Source organism: Mus musculus, chromosome 5, assembly GCF_000001635.26.
Source record: "Mus musculus strain C57BL/6J chromosome 5, GRCm38.p6 C57BL/6J".
In the NCBI taxonomy this organism is placed as follows: Eukaryota; Metazoa; Chordata; class Mammalia; order Rodentia; family Muridae; genus Mus; species Mus musculus.
Window position 1 is genome coordinate 60,220,656 of NC_000071.6, and position 12,997 is coordinate 60,233,652.

Below are 12,997 nucleotides of genomic sequence, written 5' to 3' on the forward strand. Positions count from 1 at the left end.
TCTTCTCTTAGCTGGTCATGGACTTCTTTATTTTAAGCTTCTGCTAAATGATAAGATACATGTGAATTAATACTATGTTTAAAGATGTTTGCCCTAATAATTAATATCATGATCATATTCCAGAAGTAAATATTGTTATATTTTTAATTAAATAAACACATTTAATTGTAGAAAAAGAATTCTCTATATTCTCTATTTAATCTCGCTGATAAATTTCTTGTTTTTGTTTGTAAAATGAAAAATGCATGTATTCTAACCAAACTGGCCAGTAAGCAGTTTCAGAAATATATTTTCTTACTTTGATTTTTGGACAATTTCCATTTCTTTTGTTTGTTTGTTTGTTTGTTTTGTGTTTTGTTTTGTTTTGTTTTGTTTTTGAGAGAGGGTTTCTCTGTATAGCCCTGGATGTCATGGAACTCACTCTGTAGTTCCAGGCTGGCCTCAAACTCAGAAATCTGCCTGCCTCTGCCTCCCAAGTGCTGGAATTAAAGGCATGCACCACTACTGCCTGGTGACAATTTCCATTCCTTTCCAGTATCATTGTGATATTGTTTTACTGTTATCACATTCAATTAGGAAATGAGGACTTTTGATTGTAGGTTCTCATCAAAAGTCAAACATTGACCTTAAGGAACATCTTTTGAATATCCAAATCAATCTATCATCTAGAAAGAGTAATATTTGCTGTTTTGTGCCCCCAATAAAATGAACTATCAAACTGAAAATAATTTTACATGTTAAGAAATTAATCACATCACTATGAGAACAAATAAAGCCGTAGTTCTCTTCAAAACACTAAAGTTTAAATCTGTGTTTTAACATCATGAAAGTTTTAGATTAACTGGAAAAAAAATTGTAACTTTCCTTTTCTAGAAGTTAATGTCAAGCAACAATAGCTTTGAGATTATAAAAGTGTGGTTAATTATATTGTTGTAACAGATAATTTTATGTTGTTAACTACTGATAAATAAAGCATTGTAGGTGATGCATATATCAAATAGGTTATGTATACTTAGAAAAATATGTAGGTAGGTGTTTTTGACTCTCTTCCCAAAATCATATTAATATTTCATTTGTAATTATGATTTGAGGTCTCATCTTTTGTGCATGAGATCAATACTCATAAAACAAGCCTCACTCCCACACAACATGGCAGTTTTGAAGTTCTGCCATGTGAAGTAGAATTTATATTCGTTAGAAAGTATGTTAACTTCCATAGAAAACAACTGTGGACATATAGAATGGGATTTTCTAGACCGTGCATGTATAATAAATAGATTTCTTGATTTTGTATCTTATGCACAAGCTGGACCATAACAGAAATGCACCCTTCATTAGTAAACTTGGAAAGAATTCAATCTTTTAAAAACTGTTTCAGTTAAGTGGAGGTTATGCAGAAACTATTGAGATACTTGTAAAACTTTTAAAAGATCTTTGCTTTCAAATATATGTATGTCTTAGTCAGAAGCTCTATTTCTGCACAAGATATCATGAATAAAAAGCAAAGGTTTATTCAGCTCACACTTCAAAATTGATGTTCATCACCAAAGGAAGTCAGGACGGATGGTACTGGCTTATTTCCCTTGTTTTCTTATAGAACCCAAGACTACCTGCCCAGGGATGACACCACCCATAATGGGCTAGGCCCTCTCTCCTTGATCACTAATTGAAAAAATGCCTTACAGTTGGATCTCATAGAGGTATTTCCTCAAGAGTCTCTCCTTTTTCTGTGATAATTCCAGCTTGTGAGGAAGTTGACACACAAAATCTGCCATTGCAATATATACAACTGTAAAGATTATAATTAAATATTTCAACTTATCCTTTTTCTGCTCTCATTAACCTTTCCCACTTTTCCTAAAATTTACAGCATCTTTTAATCTAGTTGTTATTGCATGCACATATTTATATATGCATATAATCATCATATATCCTAAGATGTATGTATATAGATATTCATATTCCTATTTAGTTTGACATGGCTGTTGTCATTATCTATTTTGGCAGTCATGTTTATCTTGTGAATTTATGAATGTTTCTGCTGGCATTACTAGGGGATAGTCTTATAGCAAATCCTGTGATTTTCTGATTCTTATCATCATTCCATCACCTATATTGCAATAATCTGTGAGTTTTAGATGCCAGAGTATCTTGTAGATATAACACTGTGTCTGGGCTTCAAAAATCTTAAATTTGATTAGCTATAGTTTTCTGCAATGTTCTCTATCTATTGAGTTTCATTGTTGAGTGATGAAGAGTTATATGCAGTACAAGGACATACATTTATAAATTATTGTTAGAAATTATAATGGTTTAAAAAGTTAGTAATTTAAATATAGATTATTTTTTATTAAAATGCTTTATTATCACTGATCTATTGACTTTTAATCTCTTTTAACTGCTGGATTCAAATCTAAGTAAACTAAAATTGTGACTTGTGATCAATAATTGGTGTTGATTACTTAACACCAATTATTACAGATAAGTTACAGAAAACAGTTTTACTCTTTAAATGTTCTTATTAGAATACTTGCCAAGGAAGCATTGCAAACATTCTTATGGTACACACTGTAATTATTTTCTACTGGAATTATGTTTAAATATTTTTATACTTAAGTAAATTTTCGCATTCTGTATAATGCAGTAATAACATAAAGGTGTTTTTCAGACAATATTGAATTTCCCAAATATTTTATTATTTGGCTCGAAACATTCAATATTTCATGGTATCATAATAGTCTTGATTTGGCAGGAAACTAATATTTCTATACAAAAGAAATACAAATATTTACTGATATTGAGATTATTACAAATGTATCTGCTGGCTGGCATGCATATAAAGTATACTACTAGCCTTGATGTACACTGGTTTATAAAGAAGCCTTTTTTTTTAATTACTTTGTCACTAGTACAGCAATCACTTTATTGGCCTAACATATTGTTCATTCTTTCTTCTTCCTCAAATATATCACTTCTTCAAGAAATCATATACACTGTAAAAGTAATTTCACATAGACTTAAATGTCTTCATGTAGTAAGCATCATTCTTTCATGTATGGATTAGTGATTCATTTATTTAATAATAGCTGATTTTTAGACATAAGGTGTATCTGATTGATTTATTTAAGTGATATTAAAATACTACATCGAAGACTCTAAGTAGTACATTATATTTTAGTTATTCTAGGCCGATATTTCCCAGGCCTATACAGGCAAGTGCTTATATTTTAGACAAATTCTGTATTATTCCATGGTCATCATACATACTTTATGCCACTTATATTGTCTTCATTATCTACACTCTCCAACATACTATATGGCATATATAAGACTTTTTGTCATTGTTTTGAGCTATATAACTATCTATATACCTATCTATATGTTAATGTATATTCAATACAAAATGAATCCACACTCACACTCAATTTTTTATTTAGCTCTATTTTAAAGATATCTTAGAATGTTTTACAAATAGGCAAATTTCTGACAGAATTCTAAATATAGAATTTCTATGAATTCTTTAAAGAGATCTCATTGGTGTGTTTAATTGGATACCCAATGGGCATGAATTAGTTTTAGTTGTTCTTCATTGCACTTAGAAACTCCTATTTTGTTAGAACATTTTTAACTGATGAAAGCACTAACAATGGCCCCACCCACAGTAAAATTTCCCTCCCTTTTGAATTTTCCATTGTCAGTACCATTGCAAAATCTAGTTCCAATTGTGCCAATTTCTTCTCACTTCCAGACCTGGCATTGGTCAGCCTTTTTATTTATGTGTTTTGGCATTATTTCTATCTAAGAAAGCTGGAAATTGGCTTGTCTCTCTTAAATCCTTAGCTTCTGAAAGATCTCATAATGAACCCATCCAAAAATTCTTACTTTCCATTATTTTGATTAGAAAAATTCACAGAAAGGGGTAAAATAAAACCGTGAATGTTCCTTTTCTCAAGGTAAAAATGTCACCAGATGAGAGCATGAGGTTTTATTCAGCTTTAGTGTCCTGAAATGTTATTTAGTTTTGATGCCAAATTTTATAAATCATAGAGACATTTATCATTCCATTCCAATAGATCACCAGAAACCTCAGGGAGAAGCTTTTACATTATTGCCAAATTTCAATGGTTGTCTTATAATAAAACTTTGTCCACTAAGAGACTTTCTTGTTTCCTTTCACATCAGACATGCTCATATTAACTAACACAAGCTCTGTCTACTGAAATATGAAAGTGATACTGACATAAAGTGCCACAGACCCTTTTTGGTCCCTGTCTGCATAGAACGGGTCTCTGGTGGCAGGTGGACAAGGAGTTGGCGAATGGATGACAGACAGATGCAACACACGAGATTGTGTAGAGTCTGAGTGCAATTTTTCAAATTGAGCATCAAATTTTTTATACAAAAGAAAATAGAGAAGTTAGGTAACACATTAGCAAGGTACAATGAGGTTACTTGATGCTTAATGACTCTTACACAAAACAAAGGAATGCAAACATAAAGACTGGCAGGAACAGGGCAATAAAACAACTGAGACAAAGTCAGCTCTATCTAAGGTTCGCTATATTCTTAGAAGCCAGGTGTGAGGTCTTTACACTCCCAGGGCAAGGGCTTTCATACCTAAGCCATGGCTCTAATTAGGGAGTTCCATTCTAGCTAATCTTCTCATGAATAATGCAATACTCTAAAACCACAGCCCAACCTACTTCCTAAAGCATTGTAAATTCCTGTATATGGGAGCGACTTGGCTTTTATTCTAAGTGATATAGTGTGGGGGAACTTTCTACTAATAAGTAATGTAGTCTGCCATACATAACTATAATAAGAATTCTAAACTTACTTTGCTAAGCTTGCCCTGAGATTTCTAACTCTATGTAGTAGATAGTAAAGCCTGATTTCTTTCACTATCTCTCTTACAATACTAGAGCTAATTCTGAATGTCACTGAATAGGCAACATTCTTACTGAATTCCAAGCCCAGGCTCCACTCAAGGCATACCTAGGGCATTGGTGAAGGCCAGGAAGCAAAGTTCGATTTTGCTCTGGTATTTGGCAAGTCATTGCTTGGAGGGACCTAAAACAAAACAATACTGAAAGGAAGCACACAGATCCATTCACAAGGACAAAACTGGAGCATATGTGCTATGGAATGGCACAGTTCCAGGATACTGAGTTTCAATGAAACTCTTTGCCTCAGGACTGCATCCAGGCTTTTGGCCTGTCATGTGTGTCAGTACTGGAGTGGATGTAGCAATAAAGAATTCTACTTATGGAAAAGATATCTTGATTTAGACAGAAAAGGACATAATTGAATGTATGTGTGTGTGTATGTGCATGTGTGTGTATTAGTAAAATGTAATCCATGTGAGTTATCACAAATAATGTCTCATAGAAGTAACAGTAAGAGGTGTCGTTTAATATATTTTCATTGTATCAAAGAATTAAGTCTTTAGAATGAAAACATACTTTATGAATATAATATTACACATTTGAAACAAGGCCTTGTATTGATCGTGAAGAATTACCAATTTTCTAATGAAGAATGTTCAGTTTAATAAAGCTGTTCATACCATCTAAATTATCATTTAACTGTTATAAGTTAAACACAAATCTTGTTCATAAAACCATTAATCTTGTCTTCACATTTGCTATCATTTACTTTATTAAAACATATGAACATCTATATTATAAACAGCCTGGAATAAAGCTTGTAGGTGCTTAAACTCTAGTTTCTATAACACATATTTGATATTACTAGATAAATCAAGTAAAAACTGCATGAAATTTGATATAATAACTAATACCAAATGTTCCAGACAGCATCAGTTCTAAGACGGTGTGCACCTCATTACATCTGCAAAGTAAGGAGTAATTACAGTGTAATTTCACCATTTTCTAGATAAGGAAACTGACAATATAGAGCCTAGGAAATGTCAAAATTGTTCTATACATGTACTTAGGCAGTGGATACAATGGCACAAGTGGGCAATTCAGAGAAATGTTTTATTTATGGCGAATCTCTTGTGTATAATGTAAAAATGTCACCTGTCAATAAAGAGCTGACCTGCCAATAGGTGAGCAGAAAGTAGATGGTGGGATTACTCAAAGAGACAGATCACTGGCAAAAGGTAGTTGAGTGTGGGGAAATTCTCTAGCAAGACACAGAGGAAGCAGCAGTCCAGACTGCCGAAAGGGTATAAACTACGTGGCAAAACTTGGACTAGAATAAATGGGATAATAAGTTAAGAGCTAGTTGTAAATAAGCCTAATTATCAGGCCTAAGGATTCATGAATAAATAAGTCTTCATGTCATTACTCAGAGCTGGGATAGATATAGAAAGGCTATATGGTTATAGTCCTATGTGGTCTTAACCATAGAGAGCATCAAGAGTTTTCGTTGATACATTTTATGTTAATTTGTTTATGAACAGTTCTACTGAGTTCATTCACATGTCTCATATGAACTTTAATAGCAATTCCAGAGAAATCTGTATTCTCAACATTTCACAGGAGTTTTGTTTTTAATAAGGTAGTTTGCAATCAATGAATAGTTAACATGCCATTATAATTAGACATATGCTCCATTTGGCTTTGTTTATACATATTTTAATCTAAATATCTTACTTCTTCCAATCTTTAGTTTGAACTTTATAGAGAATTAAATGCGTGTTCTTCTGTTTACTCACAATTGTCTTAATACTTTGAACGTTTTATAAAGCATTTCTTTTTCACCTCAGATACAGGCACACTATTTTATCCATGGTGTACTAATGTTCATTACTTTTAATGTCTTGCTTTACTTCTGAGCTGTCCTTTACTCTTTTCTCTCTATGTTGCCTATGTACTTTCACTTGTTTCATAACCTACCAATGCTCTATTTTGCAGTGTTTTCTAGTATCATATTTATTGAAGTCAAACTGTTTCAAATTTTTGAATTTGAGTTTCTATTTTGATAGTATTTAAGTACTTTGCATTGTTTTATTTTTAAAATTTCTGTGTAAAAATATGCAAAGTGCCTAAGGTAATTAAGTTAAAACACATAAAATTGTCTGAGCTCAAGGCTCCAGGGTTATGGAGGGTTCCTATTACTTATGGCCTCTGCCTGGATGAAAAGACCGAGAAAGAGAAGTCCTTAAACTGTAATAACCCTTTCAAAGACGTGCTTCATAAGTCTGACTTGCTTCTCAATGCCAGTATGCCACTGTCCTATCAGGAATCTGGACTACACAAGAATAGAGAAATGTAGGAAATATAAGTCAGAGAATGTTCACATTTGTGATTGTGTATACAGTATGAGCAGTAGCTGCAAGCCACTCTTGCCTTGATTTACAAGTGTGTATTGATGTACTTTAACCTGCGTTGTGACCCAGTTGAATCTTTTGCCGCATGAGTTGATCTTTTGTGGGTATATTCTACCATAGAAACAGACCTACAACTAGAACACTTTCTCAAAAACTCTCTATGTAAAACTAAAAGATAGATTTTAATTTTTGGGAAATACGGACTTTGATTGTGACTTTATAATGAATCTAATATCGTATTTGTTTGATATAACTCTAGATATTTCTCTATGCTATCAACTTATTACTAGCTAAGGGTTTAGAATTCATAAAGATACATAAAATGAGTGTTGAGCGCCAGATAAATTGTTGAAAATTCACCTTGACAAAGTCAAGGAGGGTAGGGATATCGCAGATTTTGTATTTATAGGAAATCTAGGTCTGCTTTTTCCTGATGGGAAGCCAAAAAATAATTAATTTATTTTAAAATATATAAAATAAATGTATCCATATAAAGTTTTGTCTTTCCTGTTAAAATAAGAATTTCTGACTTGATAGCTAAGAAGGCAGAGAGAGTATAAATGTGTCTTGTAGCATTGCATAAAGAATATTATGATGTGTCTTTTGTGTTTTTGAATTTAGCTGTACTCTTTAGGTAGCTGCACAGTACTGTTTAGTGCAGTTGTGAAGCACACACACACACACACACACACACACACACACACACATACACACACACACACACAAAGAAAAAAAACGGGGAAATATATGTCATTTTGATTCATTTCTGTGCTCCTTTCTCAATTATTTCTCTTATCCAACTATGATTTTTAAAAATATCATTTCCTGTTTAGCTAGGGGAAAATCTTTACTTTCCCAAAGAGAATTACTTTAAGGAGTTTTATGGCTTTGTACAAGATTTATAATGTAATGCTAAGCTGAAATATTTTAACTTCAATATCTTATAATTTAGTATAATTTGAGGTGCCCCAAAGCATTGCATAAACTTTAATAGAGAAGTCTTTATGCCTCATTTCAATTGAATGATTCTAAGCAAGTAAAATCGAGGACTCATTATATGCACTGGTAGAGGCATCCTTTTAAGCTGCAGTTTTCTTTAATTCCTGTCACCTTACACACGACAGCTCTAACAAATAAAGAAGCCGAGGATGAATTCTAGGGATAATTAAGCAGTGCTGATCTTAGGACAGTTGTCTTTTCAATGAAACACTGATTGCATTGTTCATAACAAAACTATCTCTCCATGACAGAACTAATTAGTGACCATCTGAACTTACTTAGCCAAACGAAAAAAGCAATTACAAACGTCATCATCACTGGATCTCCCATTGAACAGCTGGTTATATTGATAAGCAATACAGCAAGTTAAAGCGACTTTAGAACACAATTGAACATAATCTGCTTCCTGAGTAGTAATTAGAGAGGAATAAGAGAATATGAGATTATTGCTGGAAAGCTGTACTTGCAAGGGAAATAATTTTTAAAGTACATTTTTCCTTTCAGAATTGGTGTAAGAATAATGGATGGAAACATCATATATTCCCTAAAATATTTAATATTCCTATAGAAGACACATATTATATGATTTGTCAACAATTAAAAATCTCCCTAATGTGAGTTACATTGGAGTGACATTGTAGGTGATTTACCAGGACAGGTAAAAGTTTATTTTCATGAGAATTCTTGGTACATAAAATTTGAAGAGAGTATATGATATAAGATTGTAAAATCTTAGAGAACAGGAATATATGTTTCCACTGGTATAAAATAAATAGATAGTCTAAAGTGAGTAACTATGAGAATGCACATGTTTATGTGTAGATGGGTATGTTTACATGAGATTTGCAAGTTTTCATGACTGCTGACATGATTTTTTTTTCATCCTTTTGGTAGTACCAAGCTCAGGTATAAATGATATTTTAAAGGGTAGTCCTTCAGAAGTCATTAAGTTTAAATGATGTTATGATTAATGTTTCCAAGAGAAGAGTAAGTGAAACCCATAGTAGCAACCTTGCACGTCCTATTCCCTATGGTGTCCAAGATCTTCTTGGGGCACAGCTAAAACACCCACTAGGAAGCAGGAACTGACCATATGTGAGTATGCTGCCTTGATCATATCAGGATTCAGAACTTGAGACAAACAATCTTTATAATATTACTTGCTTGATATCTATAAAATAACAAATTAAGTAAGACATTCATTTTTTAAATTCTTTAAAAATTTCCATATATATGGAATTTTAAAGAGAAGCATTTAATTACATTCTTTCTCATCATAATTAATACTTAAGATATGATAAAATTCATTTGAGCGAAAAAGCATTTATAATATTTCAAATAACTTAATTAATCCATGGAGAATTGATTATTCTTTCCTGAAAATTTGTCCAACTATTTCATATCTCTTGAGTGTGTTCTTATTTGCTGTTAGGCAGCTCCTAACACTCATGAGAGTTCCCTGCTCAAATATAAGATTTTCAAAATTCAAAGCAAAACAAATAAACAAAATATACACAGGTATTCAAATATACACACATACAAGCACATATACACACACTCACACATACACAAACACACAAAAACACAAACACACACACACAGAGAGAGAGAGAGAGAGAGAGAGAGAGAGAGAGAGAGAGAGAGAGAGAGAGAGAGATTGAAAATGGTGAATCCAACATATAAGGTTTAGTGTACTAAACTTTGGTATGTGTAAAACTCAGAGGAAAGATGTAGCTAAATTAAGAGTTTTCAAATAAAGTTAGGAGAAATACTCTAGTAAGTTTTCAGAGCAGAGACATACAAAGTAAACACACAGATAACTGAATACAGTGCTGCAGACACAGAGAGGGAGAAAATGGCAATAGAAGCTTGTTACTAATCACCAGAATCTGGATGAACAAGAACTAATTTCCCATCTCCTATAAGTCTTCTTGAGGAATGACTAAGAAGATTCTGTTGGGGCTGGCTTCAGGCCCCCTGCTTTCAGAAATAACTAACTTCATTGTCTTTAATTCTACCACAAGTAGTATTTGATATAATATCTATAAGAAAGTTTTATAAAGATACATTTGTAAGCATATATAAAGAGATATAAGTTATATTTTACCTATAATTATATATAATGTACATGAGAGGGAACTTTGGTATGAATTCGGGATCCTAAATTCATATTCATGTTGCTAAATACCAGTATGTCTACACCAATCATAACTATTTATCGGTCCCATACTCCAAATCCAGTTGTTTCTCTCCTGGGGAGTTCTGCTTAGCACTGTTACATAATATCTAAAAGTTTCTGACCCTGTAAAAAATCAAATGCACTGGGCAGTGGTGGCACACACCTTTAATCCCAGCACTTGGGAGGCAGAGACTGGTGGATTTCTGAGTTAGAGGTCAGCCTGGTCTACAGAGTAAGTTCAAGGACAGCTGGTGCGGGCGAGTTCGGCGGGTGCAGGTCCCGGCCTGCGCCTGCGGAGGGCTCAGGCAGAGGGTCGAAGCGAGCGGCGCTCGCGACAGACTGCGCTCCGCGATGGTGGGCGTCCCTGGAGCGGCCGCCTTCCAACTTGGTTGTGAGAAAAGGGTGCCAGCAATGCCTGGATCGCCTGTGGAAGTGAAGATACAGTCAAGATCCTCACCTCCCATCATGCCACCCCTCCCACCAATAAATCCTGGAGGACCGAGGCCAGTGTCCTTTACTCCTACAGCATTAAGCAATGGCATCAACCATTCCCCTCCTACCCTGAATGGTGCCCCATCGCCACCACAGAGATTCAGCAATGGGCCTGCCTCCTCCACATCGTCAGCACTAATGAATCAACAGCTGCCGGCTACTTGTGGTGCTCGGCAGCTCAGCAAGTTGAAACGCTTCCTCACCACTCTGCAGCAGTTTGGCAATGATATCTCACCTGAGATCGGCGAGAAGGTTCGGACTCTCGTTCTAGCCTTGGTGAACTCAACAGTAACAATTGAAGAATTCCATTGCAAGCTCCAGGAGGCCACAAACTTTCCTCTTCGTCCATTTGTGATTCCATTTCTCAAGGCCAACCTGCCCCTGCTGCAGCGAGAACTGCTGCACTGTGCCCGGGCTGCCAAGCAGACCCCGTCCCAGTACCTGGCCCAGCATGAGCACCTTCTGCTCAACACCAGTATCGCATCTCCTGCTGACTCTTCTGAACTGCTCATGGAGGTTCATGGAAATGGAAGGAGGCCCAGTCCGGAAAGGAGGGACGAGAATAATTTTGAAAGGCTACACAGAGAAACCCTTTCTTGAAAACAAAACAAAACAAAATTCAAATGCAAACTTTGAATTTCTAATGAATGTGTTTTATTTTTATGCAATTTTAATAACCCTTAAATTAAAACATAACAATTGCATAAGACTATCTGAATGTCTTTATTTATTTATTATTATTGATTTATTTTTTGTATAGTTGCCCATTTGTCTTTCCTTAATTTAAGTGACACATCACCATACTCACCATTCTTCCATATATTGATATGAGTAACACAAGGATAAAGTAGCTGATCTTCTTATGGCATGGCTTCCAATTATTTTGCCAAGAACTACACATGTTGATGGTCCATGTACGTGTCAAACAATAAGAAGTAATGAAAGAAACCCAAGAGTTACTATTCTGGTTGAGAGATGTGAAACAGTTAACATCCAATTCCATGCAAACTCAACAACCCCTTCAGTTGTATGGATTTATGGTTTTGGCTGATTTTCCTGGTCCTAAACCATGAAGTCCAAATCTTCCTAGTCAGTGAAAGTATGAAGTACTGTATTCTTTAGAGGGGGCTGGATGTTTCCAAGCCATCAAGCAACTGATCATATAGGGAAGAAAAAGTCATCTCTGTACTTTAATCTATTTACCTTCCCATTTCCCAGTATCCATTTTGATTAAAATATATATATATATATATATATATATATATATATATATATATATAGGCATTGCCCTTACAAATTGACTGTGTTTCTGTCATCTCAGGAAATTGGATGGAATTTCTAAGATAGAAGATCACTTCCATCGAACAGGAAAACACTTCCATCAAATAATAAGGTTCCATTTTCTAGTCATGCTTTCTTTCTTACTATGCATACTAAGAAATCACATTGGTGTAGAGCTTTCACTGCAGCATTACATTTTTATTTTAAATGCTTTCAGTTATTTTCCCTTTCACTACATTTCTAAAAATAGTTTTAGTAAAAGCATGCACTTGCCTTATCCTAAATTTTAATTTAAGATACATTCTGAAGCATAAGCATGGATAATAGATTCAAAATGTGATGACACTCATATACATAAAACAAATAAATTAAAAAGAATTAAGATACAGAAACTAATTTGAAATAAAGTATAAGGAAGAAATTATAAGTACAGAATAATAAATTGATAATTCAATTTTAAATAATGCTTACAAATGAATTTTTAGCTGATTAATATTTAGCTTTTGGCTTTGTATGTTTTATTAAACTCTATGGTTCTATGGATTCTAACTTTTTAAAGACATTTTTCATTTAACAATATTGTAACCATATTGTAGAATTGGAACAACATTTAAATCACTGAATTAAGAAAGATCATTTTGAAGAGACTACCTGATAAATGAAGGTGATACTTAGGTGTTGATTCTCTAAAATAAAACTTTGTTTCTGTGAAATATTTGCTAAGGAGAATGATTTGAGCTTATTTATTT

General features: G+C 33.8%; 1 pseudogene; it reads left to right on the top strand.

The window, feature by feature from the left end:
* Cbfa2t2-ps1 (CBFA2/RUNX1 translocation partner 2, pseudogene 1) lies at positions 10,723–11,548 on the top strand (annotated as a pseudogene).